The sequence below is a fragment of the Pelecanus crispus genome, chromosome 9 (genome assembly GCF_030463565.1).
Source record: "Pelecanus crispus isolate bPelCri1 chromosome 9, bPelCri1.pri, whole genome shotgun sequence".
NCBI lineage: Eukaryota > Metazoa > Chordata > Aves > Pelecaniformes > Pelecanidae > Pelecanus > Pelecanus crispus.
The window spans coordinates 3,642,781-3,667,468 of record NC_134651.1 but is presented as its reverse complement, the minus strand read 5'-3'; positions in this window follow the sequence as shown (position 1 = coordinate 3,667,468).

The following is a 24,688-nucleotide window of genomic DNA, read 5'->3' as shown; positions in this document are numbered from 1 at the left end:
GGAAATCCTTCACTAGCACAAGGACTAGGAAAGAACCTAAATAGTAAATCTGGGGGTTTGTGCAGTGCCCAAAACAGATATACGATGGCTTTCATTGTTTGCCTTTAATAGCAACAAAAATTTTATTTAGCAACAACTTACTCTGCATTCCGCAAACTTTAAGCCCTTGTATGAAGTTAAGATTGAGCATCTCAATATGTCAAGCAATGGGCAATCTGATCTCTGGCAGTGCTAAAGTTCAAGATACTGCTTTCACTACTTGCTATCCCCATATGAGAGGTGATGACTGCAGTGACCTTTAATTTCTAGCCCTAAAACAGTCTTTGCCTATCAGCTTGCCTGAAGCTGCTGCAGCAAAGGAAGAGATCAGCTCCTCCATCAGCAGACACAAAAATCAGAGCAGGGAACACCCTCGACTGCGCTAAGACATGCAGCAACAATATTCTTTCAACAAAACCAGAGGACAAGCACTACAGGGCCTGGGTGAAAACCAACAGTCAGTGAAAGGCACTAAAAAGGCCAGAAAGTTAAAAGGTTAAAGTTCAGCCTACCCCAAAAAGTCCATTTTTCTGAATCTACTACTCAGATCAATAAAAAAACCCCATGCATGTACCTCAGCTTTATGAGATGCTCAAGCCTTGGCAAGTACAATTCTGTAGTTAACTAAACTTTAATGAAATACGAACTCCAGGACATGTGAGGTGCTATACTTTCTTTTGGGGTAATACATTAATGGTAATGGCAGGTCTGCATGTGCGCTCAGCATGACTATCCTATTGGCTTAAAAATTAAAAAATATTGTCATTCAACTGGTATTTAAAATCCACTATTTTCTCCCCAGCTTATGAAAATAATTTTCATTAAGGGGAGTTATACCGCTAGAAGCATTTGGCTTCCAGAAAGAACTATAATTTAAAGCTGATTCTGCAAGCAATCTCATTGCAAGAGCACATCTGGAGCATTTTTAAATGTGCTGAGTGCTGACATAATTAAATAGCCTCTGAAACCGTTGATTCAGTCTCTACAGCTGGGATGCTGCGAGACGGGCATGTAGCTTGTTCTATCACTCATAAAACAGGATTGTTTGATCTCATCTCAGCTAAGCAGACAAGGAAGAGAGGGAAGAAATGAAAGAACTCTGCTTTTCCCTTGATTTTTAAAACTGAAGGGACAACCTACATCTTTGATGCACCATGTTCTTTGTTTTGTCAGATGGCTGCTGCTGAAAAATAGGGAATCTTTTTCTGAGAAGAGAGAGGAAAAATGAAAAGAAAAAGGGAAAAAAGACAAGAAAAATGAAATGCAAAGCATGTAAAATAAAATTTGAACGACCAGGGAAAATAATAAGAAGACGCCTGCACGGATCATGTCCTGCTGCCATTATGGCTAAGCCACCACCATCAACATAAAACCATCTTCTCTGCAACGCCCCTAAATAAAGTTTAAAATAATACACACCTGAGAAGAGTGAAGAATGGGGAAAATTCATTTGCTTATTTTCTGCTTTCTCCGCAACAGCTCTCTGCATTTATTATACAGTAATACGCAGGTATAATTCCATAACTTCAAAATTATTTCTAACGCAACAATTTCTATATTATACTGTGGATTACAGAAAGATCTGGAGGGCAACTGAGAGCGGGCTCCACTTCTCAAACAGAATAAGGAGTGATCCCTACCATGTAGAGCTTATTTATACAGTTTGTTATAAACTGTCCTATAAAGAGGCCCACTCTCATCAACTTACCTCATTAATCCTGGCTTGTTAATTAATCCCCTTGTTCCTCAAGAGCATAGTTACCCAACCAATTGGCTTTGCGAGATAGTTTTCCTTCTAGCACCAGCCCTCGCTCCTGGTTTGGGTCGCTCCCCGGCTTCGGGGGCTGCACAAGGGAGCAGGCAGCATCCAGCATCCCAGGACCGGCAGTCCCTCACCGCAGCCGGGATTCCCTGGCCTCGTTTCCCCCTTTTAAGAAAGCAAGCTGTATTTATTAGTGAGGAAAAGCATCTAGACACCTCAACTCTGCAAATACGCACGTGCTTACCTCTGTAAGGAATCAACACAGCATCAAGACTCACGCACTCGTATTTAAATATATATAGTTGTCTTCGTGGAATCAGGGTCTAAACTGAATAACAAATTCCATGCACAAACTTGAGGTCTTCATCTGAAATCCAAACCCACAGGAGAATCCCATGAGTCAGGCTTTTCATCATGTATTCAAAGCTAAACACAACCTCAGGCTTTAGCAAAATGGTGAATAACGATACTGCTACTGTTTAAAAAACATAACTTTCTACTAGCAAAGGATTAGTATGAAGAAAAGTCATTGGTACGTTTGGGATGCTGTAGTCAAAACTAAGATAAAGCCTGGTAAAAGGTGCTGGAGGAAAGGCTAAAAAGTAAAGCAAAATATGAAATTTTCCACTTGAGTGTTTGGCAAAATTCAGCAAAATATAACTAAGTATCTCTGAGCATCTTGCAGAAAATAAAACACCCCAACAAAAATGCTTCGGAGCTGTGGTTTCAGTGGAAAAAGCTTCAGCAAACTTTGCTAACGCCAGCTCAGCCGCCGGCTGCTGCCCTCCCGGCGTGCCCCAGCTGGCGATGCAGGCAGGAGACACCCACACCCTGGGGCGGCCAAATCCCCCCCGAAAAACCCTCACCCAGGAAAACAAGCAGCCCAGGACAGGTGTTAATTGCAGTCCCTACAGCACATCGCAGGTACCGCGGTGATTACCACGGCATAAAACCGAGAAACTGCCGACGCTGCAGCTGAAACGCGAGCCTCGGAGGGGAGCCGGTGTCGGCGTCAGCAGGAAGCCAAGCAAATAGTGGTGCCCGAGAGGGATGAGGTAGGCTCCAAACTCAAGTGCCAAAGATAAAGCAGGGGTGAAAGTCCCTGGAGGTTGAAAGAACAAGGTGTATATGACCTTTGGCAAATAGAAGGCAGCGAGTCCCACCTCCCCCTAAAGAAGAAGGTCTGCTTCCAAGCATTTAAATTATTTTAACGATCATCCTAACGCGTATTTGCGTGCTGCTAAACTGTTGTATGCCAGGCATTGAAGAAACATTTGCTTAAAACTAACCTGTAGTTTATTTCTTAGAGTTACAGGAATTTACTAAGTCATTGGTCTGTTATTTCTTAAAATAAAAAAGCAGATTGCAATTTATCGGCAAAGTTGCAATAAAATTCAGATAGCGTATCAGACCATAGGGGCCATTAAAAGACTTGCATCTCCAGGGCATATCGAGCCTGATTGTACATTAAAAGAAGTGACTAGGAAAGTTCGAAGAAGGTAAACAATTTTTACAAAACCAGATGTTTTCTCTTTTCTATCAGTCTTTGGTAAACACAGAAGAGCTGAATCACTAGGTGCCAAACACCAGTGCTGAGCAGGCTGCGAGCGCGCAGCAGATTGCAAATACCAAACGATTTGCTTTTTCTGCGCCATTGCCACCTAAGCTGATCATGAAAAAGAATTAATAATTAAGGGTAATTATCTGACTGAACACTTTTTAATATGCTGAACTCGGGCTCGTGTTGTTTATGAATAGCTTATGGCTCTTCCTCTCCAGAGCGTGCTGCTTCCCCATGCAGGGAGGCGAGGGGAAGGGGATGGCAGGCAAGGGGGGGAAGAAAGAATGGCATATGCTAACCTTATCATTTTGACTTGTTTTGACTGGACACTTAATCTTACCTCTCGTGAACGCCACATTCTTCTTCTCCATATGCCACTTTCCCTTGGCTGCTCACCAGCCCTGAATGCCAGAGGTTACAGGAACGGAAAAAACACTTACTTCCTAATTAAAGAGTCATTTGGCAACGTGTGCTGTAATTTTACTGCCTTGGTTCTTTCCTTCCTATATACAGCTAGACTGGCAATGACTTTTGCTAAATAAAATCTCAACAAAGGAATGACAAACCTGTTAAAATAAAACTTTGATTTGTGACCTTTATACTAAAAAGATCCCCTCTCTTTCCAGCTCTGTTATTAAAAAAACATGTGCTGTGAAAGGTTAAGAGATTGGAAATAGACACCTTGAATAGAGCTCCTCAGAGAAATACCTTAGGACCTGCCAGCGAGGATCAAGCAGTATCGACTGGGGTCCAAGTGGAGAGTTTCTCACAAAGCCTCAGCATCCTGCCAAATAGGTTTGTCTAAAGTATTCTGCTGACTTTTCCAGCCTGGGGCTCCACAGCCGTCGCCGCAGAAGCGCGAGGAAGATGAAAAACTCAGGGAAACAAGTTTGAGCCGGGTTATTTCAGCTGGTGCGCCAGCTGATGGATCCTGATGTGGACACACACAGGGATGCGCGGCGCGCGGCTGCACTCGTGCCCTTGCTTGTAGGGCGATGACGTTTTGAGAAAGCACGTTGGAAAGAGTCTGACCGGCTGAATGTATTTGACTTACTAAGGCTGCTGACTTTGTGCGGTATTGACCAAACGTTACGGCGCTCCCCAATACAGTAAGCACCAAAAAAATACCAACCTTATGCATAAATTGATACAAAAGCCAGGTGGAGATGTACTGATTTTATTATGAGACCCAACAGTTACACAAGGTGAACTTGCACGGCCATGCCCACAGTATATGCAGGCTAACGTAGCTCTGCGGTCTAGGACACAAACACACATCCCTAATTTCTGACATTATTTCTCAGGCCAAGCATCCGCAGAGGACTCCCAGCTATTTCAGCTACGAGCTGCTGTCATTTTGCGTGTGTCGCTGTCAAAACTTCAGCCTTCCATTTTGCACCAGTTTTTACACGGCTTTGGCAGCCTAAGTGACTTTTCCGCTGCCTTTTCAGATGGCCTCACTTTTCTCATCATAAACCACAAAAGCCGCATAAAATACATGAGTGCACAGTTTCTGTGAGCCAGCTCTAATACAAATTATTTGTCACAGAAACAACTAGCTGCAGCTGCACATTTGTAGGCAAATCTTTCTGTGCGTTAAATGAGATAACAAGCTGGGATAGATGTGCGTTTTATATCTAAATTCTTACAAAACATCAACCATTGATCAGTGTGCAGTCTAGATCTGCTATCTTCCATTGCCTTTCTGCTAATTTTTCTTTCCATCTCTGTGTCCTGTAGGTAGGTGTAATCGATTTAAATCTGATACTTATATCTTTCGCCCAGCAGTCTGGACTTTGCTATCTGTTAAAGGATTTGTACAATTCACAATAAAGTCAATTATCATTTCAAAAGTATCTTTTAACATGTGACATAATAAAAGCTATTATACTGCTATCCCAAGTCACAAAACACTATAACCCAGCTTTACTCCCATTTTCTTTGCTTACACATATATCAAATGCACCCTTTATTAAATGAAAAATACTTTCAGAGAAGGGAAAAAAAAAAAAAACAAGAACTGAATGAAAACCAAGTAACTTCTGCTCCTTATGCCACTGTACATTGCTTCCTTGTACAGAGAATTTCCAATATTGGAGCAATAATTTCAGACCAAATTGGACTAGTGGGGTCACCAACCCTCTTTAAGAGGCACCATTTCCCAGGAGGGGGGCAGCAGGTTTTATTATGCTCTGTCTCTGGTTAAGCGTTGTGTAAATTATGTGATAAAAGCAGATGGTGGTACTCTTTCTAGATATGGTTGAAAAAATTGGACTTGCTTAGAGTAGTCCCTGGGGCCTTTTCTTGGAGCATTCCTCTACAAGGAGAAACAATTATTTTACTTTTGGCTGCTATTGTCTCCTGCTGAGGGAATACATGTACAGTAATGATGAACTCTGTGAAGGGTGAAATGAATGTTGCTGCTGTTTCAGTATATTCAGTGCTGAAGAGTTTTGGCTCCCACAGACCTGGCAGGACTCTGCTAGCTGTAATCACACACTGGCTTGAGTTTGCTTAAAAGCGATGTTTTATGCCGTCAGCTGGAAGGAACCGGGGCAAAGAGCGGCTCAGCAATGAAAGCCTTCCCAACAGGGAATGCCCAACAGATTGTCTTATACCATCTCAGGTGACTCTAACAATTATTTTCTATCCTTTATTAGTAAATTTTTCTCACCAGTGCTGAATTATGTATCATTAAGCCCTGCTAGCTCGCCTTAGCACCACTTTGCATTTGCCCACATGGTTTCCAAGCTTAGCACGTAGCAATCTTGCACCTGTCCACAATATGCATGGGATGCCTTCTAATAACCCAAAAGCATCGTCTCCATGGTTTGACCCAGCCCTGCTGAAATGAGTGGAATTCTTTCTAATGGCTCTGGTGGGAGGTAGATCTGCCCACAAATTAGTGTATTGATCAAGGAGAGAGCTGCACAGAGGTGCTCCTTGGTTTTGTGTGAGATCACAGACTAAAGCCCCAGAATTTAACCAAATGAAACCAAATAAAGTTAATGTTGGAAACCCACCAGCCACAAAGGGGTGGAGGAACTGGCAGCAGCTGTACTTGCAATAATAACCATGGCTCTAAGTCCAGAAGAAGGACGACTCACGTTCAACTCAGACTTACCAAACCTCCAGTTTAGTCAAGCAAGATCAAGAGACTGGTTGTAGCCACCAAACTGTCAGTGGCTAAAGGCCAGGACTTTTTCATGGATTTGCTTTTGGAACTGGGCCATTGTGTCACCAACCTTACTATTTCAACATTTTTCCTGATATCAGACTTATTTCTGAGTAACTGCAGTCCATGCCATCTCCTCAACAGTGAGCAGCTTGCCTATTCCCGTTACATAAAAAGCAGCCTTCTTTACATTGAAGATTCTTATAATATTCTACCTCAGGCTTCAAGATTATTATAATATTCTGTTTCAGACTTCTTTTCCACCAGCCCCAAGTCACTTAAACTTTTAATCATAGGTCATGTTTGCCAGGGCTTGATCATTCTTGTGCCTCTCTTCTGGACTCTCTCATTCATTCACTTCTTTATTAAAACAAGATGCTCAAACCTGCTGTAAGGTGTCTAACGCTGTTCCAGCTCTCACCTCCCCAGCACCCAGCCAAGCAGTAGGACAGCTTAGCCTCTCCAATAGCGTGGCTCCTCATGAACGCAGGCCAGAGTGTCAGTCACTTTCTCAAGCTGCTGACACTGCTGATTCCACTCTAAGTCCTACACCTTTTTTCTGCAAAACTGCTGTCTGGCAAGTTGCTCCTTTTTCCTGAATTTGAAGGTATTTGGAAGGCCAGCAGCCTACAGCTTGCAAATGAGGAGTGTTTTTGCAAGAGTGGCTCATCCTAATAAAGAAAGTCACTGATTTGAGGGAATGAGCATATTTAAGGAATTATTATTATTATTTATTATTATTATTCTATTTTTGGATTGATATGAGTTAAAACAGCACATGAAGAAAACTGACTGAGAGCATCTCCCACACAGCAGTTACCCTCCACTGTCAGCAGCCTCCCACTGAGACTGTAAATGAGATCTCTGCCCTGGATGCAAGCAAGGGTCCAGATCCTGTGCACCCAGAAAACACAAGTGACAGTGGCATATGGGAGACACCCACCAGTCATCCAGCCCTGGCACCTCCAGAGATATGAGGATCCAAAAATGGGACTGCACCACACAGGTCCCAAAGCTACCCAGCAAACCAACTATTCTGCTCAGCTCTCTGGGCACCAGATACGGAACGATTCTGCCAAAGACAGTCAAAAAGTGACTGTTTGACCTGAGGAGCACCAGTGAAGAAGCCAGAGCACAGATGGTGTTACCTTAATCATGCCATACAAGAGCCTGGCCTCATGTAGGAACACAAGCGTCTTAGAGATAAATGTGTAAATTAACTGTAGACCAGAGTCCCTATGGCTTTTCCAGTTGTAGACAAAGACAACACACTGGAAAAGAGCACACAAAGAACTTGCCCCAGTACACGATATATCTTACCTGTGCTACCACCGCCACTTTTTCCATGAAACCCATCACCCCAGATCATATGCCAGTAGTGGGATAGTACCTATCTAATAGCATAGTTGGTGTTATCTAATAAATATACAGTTGGTGTGCCTAGAGATTCATAGAAAATTTGTGATTTTGGTCCTGTAAAATGGCTCTCTGGGTGTACTTTGAACAAATAAAGAAACCTTCTCTCCCCAAAGCACTATTCTTCATCTCATGACTTTTTGAAGAATACGGCATTTCTTTGGGGCTGGGTAACTTTCCTCTTTCCCATATTTACAGTAGAGTGTGGGGTTTTTTCCTGATATTTTTCATTATATTCCTCAAAGAGACAATGTCTAAATTAAGTACTTTTTCTAAGCAAATTATTCCTAGTGCACAGTACTAAAAAGACACACATCGCAAACGTTAGCTCACTATCTTGATTAGGTACAGAGTTTATAAAACAATGCAAAACTCAGCTATATACTTTCTAGAATTTTCCAGAAAGCTGCCATCTGGCCAGAAGCCCTCTTCAATCTTCATTTATATCAATACACAATGACCTACTCATCTCAATCAAGGCTATCCTTAAACTTATACTCAAAATGACTCATGATAACCCACAATTTCTATTTGCACATGGTTATATCAAATCTTTTCTTTAGCTGTACAAACACTGACACTCTACCAGTTCTCATCTTTTCCCTAGCTCTCTTGGTTTGCAATTGACACCCCTGTGCATCGATGCTGTTCACGTCCTTTTCTTTTACAGGTGCACTGAATCCCATTAAAATTCTCCATGTAGTAGTTCATCCCTCTTTATCTGTTTTTCATGAAGCTGGGCTGGCATTCTTTCATGGAGAATAAGAAAGGAAAGAAGGAGAGCACTATATATCACTTACTTTTAAAGAAGCTTCCAAAGTAGATGTAAAATAAGTAGCGACAACATTTTTCTACTCAACTTAGAGGTGATCATATTATTTGGTAATTGCATGGATAACCTTAACACTTCTTTCTTAATGTATGCATCTCATCAAAAGAGTTTCTTTCGATATGTTTGACTAATACAAGAATACATGCACAAGGCTGGTCACTTACCCAGTGTAAGCACACAGCTTCTTGACCCCAAATCACACAATAATTTCCCCTGAACTTTCCTCTCAAGAAGATCTAGTCCAACCCCATGCCGTGAGCAGCTCCACTGCAGTAAAACCAGGTTTCTCAAATCAGGTGACTTGGTATGGCCCAAGCAGAGATCAAAAGTGCCAAGGGCTTCTGCAGTTGACCTGTGCCTTGTTCCATGTGTGATACTGTCCTTGTTTTATTTTAAACTGGACACACGGTTATCCTCAAATGGATATAGCCAATACCGGGTTTTTTGGGTTGGTTTTTTTTTTTGCCATAGCAGCACCAAGGACTGAGGTACGATCCTACTGTGTTTGTAAGATCCTTAGCTCTGTGTTCTGGACTGGTGTGTTATCAGCTTGTCAAAATTTTTACTGAATTATAAAGAAATCTATAATCACTATCTTCATAAAATTAAGTTTAGAATAAAGAGTAAAGGTTACCTGGAAACCCGTTTTTCTTTGTTTTTCTGTTATTGCTTATCATGATTCTCTCATAACAGAGAAGCTTCTCTAGAGCACGTACATTTCCATTCCAATGCAATTAATTCTGATCAGGTATGCACCAATTTACGTGCTCCTGGGTGCTGATTAGATAGAAGAGTAAACTGTTCTGAATTAAATGTTCAGATTACATTACACTATTTCATGTCATTCATCACATTAGGAAATGAAAAGGGTTGTTTTACAAGAAACAGAATCATCGAATGAAACACACACTGCTATGAAATGCTTCCAGTCTGAGATACTGCTAGGACAACCTACCTACCATCTAAATGATTATTCAGTTAATTTTCTTGCCTGTATTGCTTTCACTGAGATAGAAGTCATGGCAATTAATAAGGACAATGTTAAAATAACTTGGAAAAGAGAGAGACAGTTCCCCAAAACCACTGAAATTAAAGATATTATGCTGTTACACTGGAAAATATTTTTTTATTTCTTCATTATTATCCTTGAAAACTGCTGTTAGCCTCAGGATTTATTGTGTCACCTACATTAAACATAGGGGATGCTGCAGTTCTGTAGCTGGGTGCTGTGCTGACTCCCAGGCATCAGGGACAGGATGGCATCAGCTAAAGACTCAGTCCAGTTCCACTGCCCCAAACAAAACTGGCAACCACTACTTTGCACCACCAGGTACTATAGGCATTAGCCTCCCAAAGAATAACTCTGCTCAGCTTTCCGGGAATGAAAAAAAAATAAGGCTTGAATGTCTAATAACCTTCTTAAGTTTTTGTCATACTTGCCATGATCTAGACTCCCAGGGAAACAAGCTCTTTCTGAGCTCATAGCCCTTAGTTACGATCTCAATGATTTAATTAAAAAGGAAAAGTTTCCTTCTACAGCCAGAAGGCAGCCGAAAGTATTGGACAGTTAACAGGAAGAAGAAAACAGCTCAAGGATACTGTTAAAAACATCTGTGTAAGAGAAAATGCAAATAATTTAACAAGTTGTGCTAGAAAGGGACCAGACCAAATACTGAATTTTAAACTAGGTCCAAAGCAAAAGCTACTTTCCTTAAGTTTAACCTGTGTTACGAAGGCTGTTTTTTCCATCCTGTCTGAGCTACAGCTGGAAACACCACCTCCAAAATACTAACAGCATTTGCAACATCCGTGCATGCAAAAGGTGCATTAGTCTTAGGAAAAAGAGCACATCCTTCTGGGATCCAAACCCAGGTTTTTGGGCTCACACATTAAAAACTTCACACACTTATCAGGAGCAAACAGAACCACCTGAAGCTTGTCTGCTTTTCACAAGGAGGTAAACGAAATTCAGCAATTATATTCTAGAGTCTACCTTCTGCTTTTGTCCTACTCACTACACGAGGGGGAAAAATTCGAGTTCACAGCTCTCATGAAGAATGCCACAGTGAGTGAGAGAGGTGTCCTGAGCCAAACTCAACTGCTGAAACACCGCTCTGAGCCACTCGCACGTTGCTTTGTCAAGCAGGGACCTCTTCTCCTCATACAAATAGAGGAGAAAATAAAGGGCATATTTCAGCTTTGATTCAGCTGAAAGAATAAGTACCCTGTTTTCTCTGGAGCTGAGTGAAGCGGGTTGTCTTTGTGTTAGTCTGAACTCGTAACACCAATTATGACTGGAGTATCCTCATTACCCTCCCTGAATGCTGGAAAGCATAGAAGAAACTCTGTTTTTTACCCTTTAATACATAAGTGATACCAACAGCCTAATTTCACCAGTGATTTCACCAAACCGATTTCCAAAAGCCTGAAGGGCTGAAATATTTATGGTTTCAGGAGAGAGACCAACCACTGGACAGATGCTCTCGCTAGAAGTCCACTTTTTTTTTTTTTTTTTTTAGTAAATAAACCTCTAAAACCCTTGTGTGTGCAGGTAGGTTACAGCAATGCAAGTGCAGCAGTTAGTTACTCAGCTTCTGGAGAAAAGAAGGCTGAGGGGAGACCTTATCGCTCTCTACGACTACGTGAAAGGAGGTTGTAGCGAGGTGGGTGTCCGTCTCTTCTCCCAAGTAACAAGCAATAGCACAAGAGGAAACGGCCTCAAGTTGTGCCAGGGGAGGTTTAGATTGGATATTAGGAGAAATTTTTTCATGGAGAGGGCTGTGAAGAATTGGAACAGGCTGCCCAGGGAAGTGGTTGAGTCCCCATCCCTGGAGCTATTTAAAAGATATATAGATGTGGTGCTTAGGGGAATGGTTTAGTGGTGGACTTGGGCAGTGCCAGGGTAACAGTTGGACTTGATGATCTTAAAGGTCTTTTCCAACCTAAATGATTCTATGATTTTATGAATCTTTAAAAATTAACAAGTAAGTGTATTATTTTTCCATGGGTACAGGCTATATGCTTTGTCTCCTCATGTTTCTAAGGCTGAAGTGGGAGAGGATTGCCTTTGCTTAACCATATATAGAGATAATTAACCAGGGACATTTAGTGATTTTTTTTTTTTTTTTTTTTTTTTTTTTTTTTTTTTTGTAATTCAGGATAATTAACTAAGCTGAGACAGAAACAGTCTGTTTACACAGGTTGTCTTTTCTTGGGTTGCTCACTTTTGTTGCACATGCATGTTTTTGAGTGTTTTGGTTCTGGTTTGGTTTTGGGGGTTTTTTTTGTTTGTTTGTTTGGTCATTGTTTTGGTTTTTTTTAACAGATCATCTGTTTTATCCTGATTTAAAACATAATAATCTCATCTGATTACCAGATGATATTATCAGAAATGATTGTTAGCAGCTCTGCAACAGTCTGAGTCAGCTCCCTTAGCACCTGAGGGTCATACCTTCCAGGCCAGCTGATTTATATGCTACTATCCCTTACAGCCTTTCATGTCTCCCTTAAGCAACTCAGTCTCAACCATCCTGATAACCTCTCTTCATTCTTATTAAAGACAGAAAATATATTAACCAAGTACATCAGCCCCCTTGACTTACATAATTACTCTTCTTTGGTTTTTGCGGTGAAAACCTACCAACTCTCCAGGGTCTTCTTCCCAGCCACTTTTCTAGGCCTCTTTCACTTTGCTTCCTCCTATGACACTAGTGCATTGCACTGTTTCTACTCAAGTTTACTTGCGTGCATTCTTTCAATATCTTCCTTTTAGTGTCCTCTGGGACGCTATAGTCAACCCCATGATAAACTCATAGTATCAAAAGAACGTTTCCTGATATTTTCAACCTTCAGAGCCATCCAGTGGCGCAAAAGCACACAAAATGCCATGACTCAGATACAGTCTGCAGGAGCCAAACACTGAGAACTGGAAGAATTGCGTACAGCTGCTGTAAAGTCAGGAGAAAGTAGAGAATGGGACCATCTCCAGGAGGACTGGAGAGAGCCCAGTCCTGGGTGGAGTGTGGTTTTTCTCCTCAGTCACCACAATTGCTATTTGCCCTGTATTCTGTACAGCTACTAGGCACCTGTAGCACACTTACCTTCACAGGCCAACGTAGGCTTGGGCATGTTTCTGATGAATGCGGTCCTTGTATAAGATGTTCACCAAAATGTGTTTCTGCTGTAAATCAGGACTTCCCAAGGACCAGTCGCCATGGAGATGCCTGAAACAGATTATTTTCTGCTAGTGAGAATTCAACCTGTTAGCAGGTATGAGCGTTGCACAATGGATGAAGACCTGTCCAAAACTTAATGAGGTTTCACAATTACCTTTGGAGGATTAATTCCTCTGGCAGTCCTCACCCCTAAACCCACACACAGCTTCATCTCCCTGGGAGACTCCCTGCAGTGGGAATACCCATCAGAGAAGGTTGACGTGGGATGGAGCTGGATGTGTGGCTGACTAGTAACTCTGATGCTTGAAAACTGGTATGTTCCTGAATTCACTCGTTTCTTTTTAACCCCAAATGTAAATGCTAGCAACATAAATCATCTTTATTTTGGCTTGTGGGAAGTGTCACCCAGAAAGCAGTGGAAGCCCTCTAGCTCCAGAGCAGCTTCAAGAAGGACAATGGAAGCAAAGAATGTTTCCTTCAAACAGAGCTTTTAACAAGGGCTTTTTTTCGCTAAAACACCGTTCTCCCAAGCACCATTATACTGACACACAGACTGTACAGCAGATCTTGCTCACACTCAGTTTACACCTTTATAGCCTACAACACTTTCAGTATATTCATTCCTATTTGCACCTCAATGGATGCACCAAGAAGCCTCCTGTTTGCTGGCGTGAATCCTGTCTTTTATGCCCTGAGAAAAATACCCAGTTAGATTATTTTTTTAATGTCATTTTTATTCAGTACTTGACAATGGCAACAAAAACAGAACACTGAAGAATTACACTTTTAAAGAGGAGTTTCTATCAAGCAGCTATTCTTGTCCTAGTGTAATATCTCATTTTCTCAGCAGTTGATTAAAATCCATTCTGTTCCACAGGGATACACCCAATGACACTCCCCTGATAGACATATACAGAAGAGATAAAAGAAAATAATATATCGCTGGCAATGCTCAGAACATTGTTAAAAGCATATATTCAGTACCTACTTGTCTTTTATGTATACAGATATCTGGTGACAAATAGCCTATTATGGTATGTGATTGACTGAAAATAGAGAGCAGAAACTGAAAAAGAATACTGAATAACCTGATGACCATTTACCGGTCATATTTTAAATTATTCCTCTAATTTTATGCAATTTCAGATTACCCACAGGAGAAAGAAAGCAAGGAAAGAAAACAATGCAGTTTTAATGTGGCTGCAGCTAAGAACTAGAGCTAGTTATGGATTCCTCCAATAATTTGGCCAATAAACAGTGGGACTTGCGTTTACCACTGTATGGACATGGACGCCGGCAGCATCTCTAAGTACTTCAGCAGTACCAGGAGGCCTTGAAGCTACAGAGGTCATCAGAAGAGAGGGTGAGGACTGCATGAAAACAGGGACCAGAGCCCACAGTGGGATGAGGTACCTAAAGGCAGGGAAGAAGAGAAAGCAATCACATCTCAAGGTCCTGAGCCCTTTATAACCCCATACTGTATCTTCCAAAGGGACAGCAAGAAGAGGCACAGGGAAGAAAGAGGCCACGAAACAAAGAAGTGTTAGTGACCAAAGTGGTTTATTCCATTTACTTGCCATTGGATTACTTCACGCAGATTATGACACCAGTCATGTCCTAATATATGAAATTTTGTTTCTCACAGGTTTACAAGGTTAAACTCAACTTTACCTTTATTTGCATAGAAGTATTGTGCCTTCTCCTAAATAGTGCAAGAGGGACACTTAGCTAGGTGGGTTAGTCGGCATACAACAAACCCATGCAGAGAAGCAGATGTGAGACTAGGAAGAAACAAGCTTATAAATGAAGCTGATTTTAGCAGTCAAGTGCAGAACTAAAAGAGACAAAGTGGCTGCAGCCTTGAAGAAAAACTCCTCTTGACTCCAATACCTTTGTTTCTATGGCTAAAAAAAAAAAACAACAAAAAACCCAAAGCATTTCAAGACCCTAAGCATTTGTATATCACCATCCAAATAAGCAGCGTTGACCTTGCTTGTGCATCAGCACTGATGAGCTGAACCAGGACAGCAGTTGTCAGGTCACTGCGTGGCCTGACGGCTGCTTTAATATGTTGGAGGCTTATCTCTGCTCTTCTGAGCTCAAGGACACTTGTGCACAACACCTTCAAGAAAAGACTCACATCTGAGAGTGAAAAATCCTGAGCTCCTTCTTGGATTTCTATTCACTTTTCATTTGGGCAAGTTCTCATTTTAATTAATTTCATTCATTTTAAGTGAAATGCAATCCTAGGTGAAATCACCGGTAGTTTTGACATTGCCTTCAAAGGATCCAAATGCCACAATTTAACGACAGCCTGCAAAGAAACTGAAAGTTTGGCATCTGAAAACCATTCTGGTGCAAATCTCAGACAATGCCGGGCTGAGGCTACGGTTTGACTTGGAATCATATTGTGTGTCTACTGGAATATTTTACAGCAAATTTTCACCAGTTGCTATCCCAAATATGTTATAGCTGTATACATAGAATTGTAACAGAGAAAACCGAAAAATCTCCGTTAGGTAGATCTGTACTCCACGCTCCTGGTCAATTAACTAGGGATGCAGTGGCCATACAGATTATCAGGTCTTTTACGGTTTCATTTGACAGTGTAATACAAAAAATGCACATGCTTTAAGAATAGTACTTTTGAGTACCTTCGTTCATTAACTTTTTAAGTCCTCAGCAGGAGTTAACCAGAGTTACTTTTGACCTAAGTACTTTTCACCTTCCCATCCATTTTCTTCATAGACTTAAGACAACTATATAAACTTTTCTCCTTAGACAGATGAAACTATAATTACCCAACTGAGATTTCTCTGCATTTTTTTTGTGAGCATCAGCTACCCCCCACTGCCAAAGATGAGATACTGGTCACATGCTGCTGATCTAATCCAAAATCCCTGTTCTTGCTACGCAGCAGGTAATAATTCTTTTCATCCACTTCATTCATTTCACCTAATCAATCATCAATTCAAGAAAGCTCCTTGAATTTTTTGTACCTACCATTTACATGGGCAAGCAATACGTATTTAGCACCCTTAATATTTCTTCACACATCAAGTCATCAATCTCTCTAGTCCCTTAATCATTTTTGTTGCTCTTCTGTGAATACCTTCTGGCTTTCCCAAGTCCTTCCAGCATTGGAGTGCTCTGCTGAGAATGCAGCATTTCAACTGCACTCTCACAACAGTTCAGTAGATAAAACCTTGCAAAGCTAATTCAGTAAATTTCAAACTTATTTATGTACTACCACTGCAGTTTTAATATTTGGAATTAAAAAGTTGCCTTAACTGGCAAATAAAATTATTTTGGATGCCTGGTAAAAAAGGAAGAATTTTTTAGTGCCTATTTTCTATCACTTTATTCTCACTTCATTCCCAATTTTTACTGGGGAGTTCAGGTTTGAAAATAACTGAAAACACCAAAGCTCAACACCATTGAGTTTTCTGCATTTCACCTCAAAAAGATGATAACTGTAATTTCATTTCCATGCAAACACCATAAATCATCCTTTGCATTCCAATTCTTGTTGCGTACTTTTGCTCAACACATTAGGCATTGCCTTCTTGAACATAGGCTGAGCTACTGCCTCCCAATGATGTCAGAAGCTGGCAGTCTGTTAACATATTATATATATAGTTTGTGTATGGTGCTCACTGTAAAACAATGCAATATTTCCTCTTCTACTACCTTGGTAAACTTTATTAAACACTTGATGGACCTGATTTAGATACGAAGTAAATTAACATCAAGTAGGCAACAGCCTACTGTGACTTCAATAAAAAACCCATGGCTACAGTCTTGTCTGATACCCCTTTGTATCGCAGAAGGTCTGCTCAGCACAGAGGGACTGCCAGCTTCTCCAAAGTCAGCTGTGGGAGACTAGTTAAGCATCTTTCCCTGAGCTCAGGAAGAAGTAGCATCATTTTAGGGCATAAACCATCTTACACGTAGAATTTGATTTTGCTGGTGCTGAGCTCCAAAGCTCTTGGCAATGCCTCCTTCCCAGTCAACAGCAAAACCTTCTTTAACTCCTTCCTTACACCTCTCATTTCACCAAAATGAGTGGTGCAAGGATCCTTCATGGAAATGTTGCAGACTTCAGGCAATGACTAGATCCACAGCCTGAACAAAGCAGTCTTCTGGCATAGAGTTGACAGCCTTATCTGAAGCTTTGACGAACATGTTTAGAGAGAAAGTCTATAGCTCCCCTCTCTCTTCTTGATGCTGCTGAACCTTTCTTCTTTTCAGGCATGGAGTTTTACATGGAGACACAGAGTTTTGAGGGGAAAAGTCATCCCTAAATGGGTGGCAAGGAAGGCCAGGTGCATGCATGCAGGTTAGCTGCTTTTCAAGATGAGTAAATATCATCAACCTATATAAAGCCCAACTTCAGCTAGTAAAAAGTGAGGTTCATGAGCCAATTACTTTGAACCCTATGCTCATTTAAAGCTTTTAAAAGTTACATCATCCCTTTCACTCATTAAGTTTTCTGATCTATTACAAAAAGGTGAAATGTCCTCCCTCCCATTCCCAATTACCTGAGCCATTCAGTTCTTTTTGATGTATCCTTGCATGAATAAATTTGTTTCCAGACTTCCTTGTCCTTACTTCTTTAACTCACAATATTTGTCAAACGAGCAATTTTCTACTTATGCAGAAGCCAGCTAATTAGTATGGTAGCCTGTCATTCTGTCAGACTGCCTTGACAAACAATATAGGAGATTAAAGAGTTGCTAATTGGCTGATACTGTTAGCAGCAATTTCATAGTGCTAATGTACCAAGAAAACATTAAAAAGTAGCTTTGATCAGACTACGGAAAAACTAAACAAAACGAGCTTTTGCAAGATGAAGAGTGTTGTCCCACAGAAGAAATCCCTCGTACAGGTAGCACTTTCAATATGGGATTAAGGAACGCTACTACTATATATATTGTGGAGATGCTCTGCCAATAGAAGAAAGTTTCTAGGAAGTCATTCTTGGATTTGGGCACCATTAATGAAAAATAGTGGAAAAAACACAGAAGAGATCTTTAAAACACAAAGTATTGACATCTTTAAGGATATAGAGACAAGAGCTTCTTGTAGGAATAGCAAGATCCAGTAGGAGTAGCAAGGTACTCTAGTCCATTGTGAAAGCCCGTGACAAAAACATTGCCAATGATTGCCCCAAATCAACCTGAAGTATAACCACTCTCTCCTCAACCACTGAAGATGACTTAGAAAAGATTGCAGATAGGATATAGCCTGCCTTTCAGTTACAATCAATTAAGCAGGAAAAGACAAGATAATAAGGGTAATTAACAACATTTGGACTAAGCTAGGATTATAAAAATTAACAGCATTAATTTTGTTACTTTCAGTTAATGTACCCTTAGACAGATTTTAAATGGATGGGTAGCAGTAAGGTCAGCGATCAGTGTTACATTCCCATACTTGTCAAACCATTGAGAAAGAAATAAAATGTAAGTAGCAAGAAACACATTAGTGAATTGTTCTGGAAAATGCCAGAGCACTCACTTTTTCTCGGGAGAAAAATGAAACAGAAAGACATAAACATTTAGAAATGTACAAACAATACTCACAGCATGGTAAATATTGGGATACAAAAGCCTAGATAAGTTTAAATTTTCTTTTTCATTGCCAAGGCGTTGCTAAACCTCCATATATCTTAAAAAAAGCCTGTAACAGGAGATGGCAAATAACCACACTTGGGAAGATGATGTCTCCTACCATATCTTGATCGGTTCCGCAAATGAGTCAGATCTGTTCTTTCACTTCAGCTGCTTTCAACTTGGAGTTTTCTGGTTCCTACAGGGAAAAAAGAGGAAGAAAATAAACCATGCTCCATGTGGTCTCCTTGATAACAATAGCACAGATCCTGAGATAGTGCATACTGCTTCCCAGAAATTGAAAAATCGAGAACTAGTTTTTTAGATAACCTAAAGTGTTCAGGTATGGATCTTCCATTCTCTGCAAGAGTACTTTTAATTATGAAAACATGTTATGGCAAAAAGGGCAAGTAAGCATGGAATTTGGCAAGTCAGTGTGGTTGTCAAATGTAACGGGAAATCCACCCAGTACCAGTTATGGTGGGGAATGGCATGCGGGAGCTCATTTTTGTCAACAAAAACATCGAAAGTCAAATAAAAGACAAAGAGGAAAGGATGAAACTTTCTTTTCTGGCTTTCTTCTGCAAGTTCTCTCCTCCAGGAGCCGACCACACAGCCCACGTCAAAAGAAAAGATGGCAGGTGGCTGGAAGTGTGGTAGACCCAGAGCCCCTCCTGCTCAGCACAGCGGTACTCGCTTTGCATTTTTGGATAGTCAGCAGCAGATAGGGCTCTTTGGCAAAACAAAAGAAGAAATTACTGAGGTGTTTGCTATCAAGGCTTTGCTCTTTAGCACCTTCCACTTGAGTCCAAGTCACTGCGTCTTTTTTTCCTCCCTCAAAAGCCCTGAACCTTCTCCTGAGAGGTTCTGGGAAGAAATTAATGTTTATGTGTTTGGAGGGATCCAAATGTTACCATCTGCTGTTCTACAATTTTTCTGTATTTTCGTGGCTGAATTTAACACATTAATCATTGACACACTATTGTTACTCATTAGAGTATCAGATATTTATAATGCTGAGCAAGGAAAAAAGTCATCCTGAGTGAATTTCAGCTACAAGGAAATCTACTGACTTCTCTTCAGTTACTTCCCAATTTAAAACTCTAACTTAAATCAGTCTACTCCTTGCATCAACCAATGAAGGATAATTGCGTTGTTCTTTCAACCTCGTGTTCAGAGATTACATTGATCTTCATTATATCAATAAGTCAAATTATTTCTTCATTTCTGCTAGCTTTATAAGTAGGTAATTATACAGGAAAGAATGAAATTGGATGCTGTGCATTGAATATATCCACTTTTTTTCCTCTTGCTTGTTTACCATTAATGGTCATACTTCATCCGTTGCTTAACAACGTTAGTGCTTAAATGATCTGATATTGGTTCACAGAATTATTATAGACTTAGATGTAGCTTTTTAAGACAAAAATACAGGAATGGCTACAGATTTTTTTCCACATTTCCAGAGGATAAACAAGTAATTCCTGTGGGCTGTGAGGTACAGATTCATTTCATCAAAATATAGCTATAATTATGTAGGTCCATACATAGCCAATATAGGAGAAGACTCAGTGTTCAATGAGTTTACAGTAAAAGGGTTAATTAAAAGGGAGCAATTGAGACAAAAAGGCTGGAAAGCAGAGGGGGAAAAATAAATAACCCATAGAAACGCAATGAACATTCATAATTCTCTTGTTGAGTAAAGCATGTAAGAATTACTCAAGCATTACAATTTCTTTGCTAAATCATCCTGTGTACTTGAGCCTAATACATAAATAATCTGGTTTTAAAATAATACAATATTTCAGGAAGCGTTTTGCTGCATCCTCTTGACCATTAATCAGGTCCTGGGATTCATTCCTTTTTTACCCTCCTCCATTTCCTACAAATTGAATTAGACAGTTACAGTCACCCCCAGGGCACGTTTGGCTGTTGAGGACCCAGATGGAGGAGTCCAGCAACACCGTGTGGGGGTCTGTATTGCCTCCTGGCCAGCCGACGTTGGCTCAGCCAGTGGCTATGGACTTGTCTTTTGGGCTGGAAAGAGATCCCTCTACTGTTGAGCTTCTTTGTAGCCTCACATATCAAAGTCAAAAAGTAGAGTATGTGGTCTATCTACCATGCCTGCATGCACATCTTCACAAATCGTGAGTTAAATTAATAAGATTCTTTTCCTAGGACTTTATACTTCCTGAGCAGCAGTACATGATGAAATTACAGCCATATAACGTGTCTTAAAGCTTGCCTCATATGTTGCAACTTTTGACCATGAATTACAAATAAGATCTGTAACTTCAGCATGGGATGTTGTTTTAAAAATGTAATAATTAAAATGCAAAATCACTTTCAGACACCACAACCCAATGATCATTAAAGACAAAATCATCATAATAGTTATCAAGAGGTTAACATTTCTGTTAATGACACGTATGACATTTGCTCACACTGAGAGGTTTTCACACTTTTTGGAGAATAGGCTAGGACTTCAAAGTGGCACTAGCAAATTGGAAAAAACGTTGCAAAAAACCATGGATACCTGCAAACTTCTATATACAAGAAGGAAAAACATCATCTGCTGAAATATAGTATAGGAGTGAGTTACTAGGGAAATTAGAGAGAGAAAAAACTGAGGACTTATTGGACCACAAGCTGAACTTCAATCACAGATGTCTGGCTGCTGCAGGAAAGGTAAGAGTGATTACAGGAGGCAGCGAGCGTGGACACGTCTGTCCTTGGTGGTGGTAAGACCCATCCACAGTACTGTAACTGATAACCTGGTGTTGCAGGTCAAGACTGCTGTGGGTAAGCTGGAGAGATATCAGAGAGTAACAAGAGAGACCAGAGAGCACAATATGACCTGTGAAGAAGGGTGGGAGAAACTGGAGTCACTGGAACAGCATGAGTAGTAGAGAAATGAAACCCCTCTTTACCTAAGCAGGTGTCTCAGGAGCTTTCATGGTAGAGTGGGTGCTTCCAGACTACTCAAAGGTACTTTCTGAACTAGCTGCCAGCAAAGTTTTGTTGGCAAACATGTTCTGGCTTGATGCCCATGTTACCTAAATCAATCTACCCAGATGATCTAGAGGAAGAAACATTCAAACTTCATGCAGTTATTTAGGATGCTGCATGTGAAAGAAATTCTTGAGGAAATTAGCTGTTTGATTTTCCTAGTGACTGAGTTTTGTTGCAAAAAAAAGTATCTGTAAAAAAACCTTGTTCTTTTAAGCAATTAAAAAAAGTCACCTGCAAGCCTACAATATTTTAGAAGCATAAGTTCTAACAAAAAAGCAATTAGTCCAACAGGATACAAGTCCTACATGAAAAAAAAGGTCTTGCTTTATACATAATTTCATTTCTACTGGGTTCAGTTCTAGTTCTTATGATAGCTAAATAACGAGACAAAAAGAGTGGAAAAAAAACCTTACAGAGAGCAAAACAGTTTTCTTAAGTATGCTATCCGTGTACAATAAAACTTAATATGCAGACAGCAGTAAATTTAACCTCTTATTAATATGAAGGAGAAAAATGAGAACAGTCTAAGAGTGTTGTTAATGAGCATTCATTTAGCACAGATTGCAATTACGATCTACGCAGCAGTTCCGCGCTGTTCTACTGAGCTATGAACGGAGTTTATATCACAATTTGAAGAGTAAAGAACAAGAATGAAAATTACGCTCCTTCTTGTAAAATGACTAACAATACAATTTCAAGACACTTTAAACATTAAATAACTAATCTTGCAAAATACAAAATTCTTCAAGTCCCATTTGACATCTTAAGGGCTTAGCAAACCGCACCGTGAACATCTCTGATCAGGCAAAGGTCTGACCAATTGATGACACCAAGCCAAACTTCTCTGCCATTAGTTGTTTATCAATGTCATTTTCTTCCCCAGTCAATTAACGTATAATAATGAAGGTTATTTTTTTCAGTCAGTCACACCAAATATTTCTCAAAAGCTTTACTAGGATTTAATCATGCCTTTTACAAGTCACCTTTGTTTTCAGAAGCAGCAAATGATAAATCCTCATTTTCCTAGATGCCACATTAGACGGCGTCAGTCACAATACATTGAGTGATGGACATAGCCAAACCCATTGCATCTTAACCTGTTTACCTGTTTACTGTTTAAAGACACTTTCAAGCTTTTGGTTAATCAAAGCTAACATAGACCTTTCTGTTTGGTTTCACACATAATTTGTAGAAATTGCTGAGATTATGGGTCAAGCCACCAGCTCCGCAGTCACGGACCACTAGGATAATTGGGTTTCTGCTGAATAACTCAGTCTCAGAGAAGGCTGCATTTTCATCCCTACCTGAAAAAGCATGAAGACAGATGGCAAACTTTGAGTCAAAAAAAGTTTACTCTTACTAATTCAAAAGAAAAGGGAGGGTGCTGCATCACAGCTTGGCTTCCACCAGTGTGCTTGACCTTGCAGGCTACAAAATAAAAAATCCTTGTGACTGTGTTGGTAAATAAACTGATTCAGGCTGACACAGTGGTGATGGAAGAAGTGATATACATAGAACATCAAGCTGTCATTTCTATAAAATGATTTTTTTTAAAACTAGCGGCACTTTAGAAAGTGCCTTAAAACACAGCAATCTTTCAGACAATTTTCTTATGTTATAACATCAAAAACAAAAAGGGATGAAGGCCGTATTCAAGTACTAAAGGACAAAAAAAGGGCGTTTCGAAAATCTTTAGTACTGTAATTACAAATGGGACAGTTGTTATTCATATAGGATTGGAAACAAAAAAAATATGAAACTTATGTTTCATGGATGTTTACTAAATTTAAACATCCCGATTTAACTTTTAGCACTTGCAGCTTCAGTTCAGTTACATTCAAGCTGTGTTCATTGTGAACAACCTTTAAACCAAAATTTAAGATAAAAACGTTGTTAAGTGCTGGTAATACTTGACCCTTGCAAGCAAGCAAGCTTTCTTCTTCAAATAAAACCTTTTATTACTTCTATGAGAAGCACTGAAAAGTATGGTTTTCTCATGCAATAATGTTGTAGTTGCTACCTACCTATGATTAACCTCAGTGGAGCACAGGCACTTCCAAATACCTCAGGCAACCACATACTGCATTGCCTAAGTAAGGGATTAGGTGCCCGTTTAGCTTAAAAATCTGACATGTATTCTTCTAATCCACATCTCTTTTATGGGATTATAGTACTCATAGGTAAATCTCAATACCTATTTGCATATGTTTCATTAAACTCCTATGAAACTTTAGAAAGAAGAGTGAAGAACTGTTATTATTTCAACTCCGGTGCAGAATTTACTACTTTAGTAGTGATTGAAAGCATCAATTATACTCACACTTACAGTTAATTATTGTTAATATAACTGGGGTTTATTATCTGTTGGTAGGACTTCAGCACTACTTTTAAAATTTATGCTTATGGCTGCCTGCTATGCTTTGGAAATCATCATCGTTTTATAATTACCACGTAGGGTATTAAACAAATTTAATCTTTTAAAGCTAGTATTTTATGAAAGAGCAAGAGGAAAGGTTTTCCCACGAAACAGCAGTCAGAATTATTTCAATCCAAAACCCAAGCAATCGCACAGTTCATTTTAACTAAAATAAATCGGTAAGGACCAAGCGGGAGCTCCAGGCTGAAGGGAGGGAAGACAAAGGAGACACCTTGGGGCCAGATGGATGGTTCAGAGAGAGCTGGGCTATGGAGGGTGCAGCATTAATGATTCCCAGTTTTTACTTTCATTATAAATGACCCAGCCACCAAGCCAGGAGGCGTGGGGTTGCTACTCTCCCCTTAATTGCTTTAATGGTGGACTTGGTAGTGTTAGGTTAATGGTTGGACTGGATGATCTTAAAGGTCTTTTCCAACCTAAACAATTCTATGATTAGAGCACATACGCCACTTCCCGCGTGTGAACTGGGATATACATTCGGCCACAGCCATTGAGACAAAGGTGTAGCAGCAATAACTTTTCTTGAACTCTTTATGTGATGGGGAAGGGAGCAATGATGTTTTGTCATGAAGCTGAAAGTTGCGTTCCCATGAGGTTACTGGAAATTAGCTGCTGGTGGGTATTCCCTGCATGAAAACAAAAATGTCACAGTAGCAAATGGAATCCT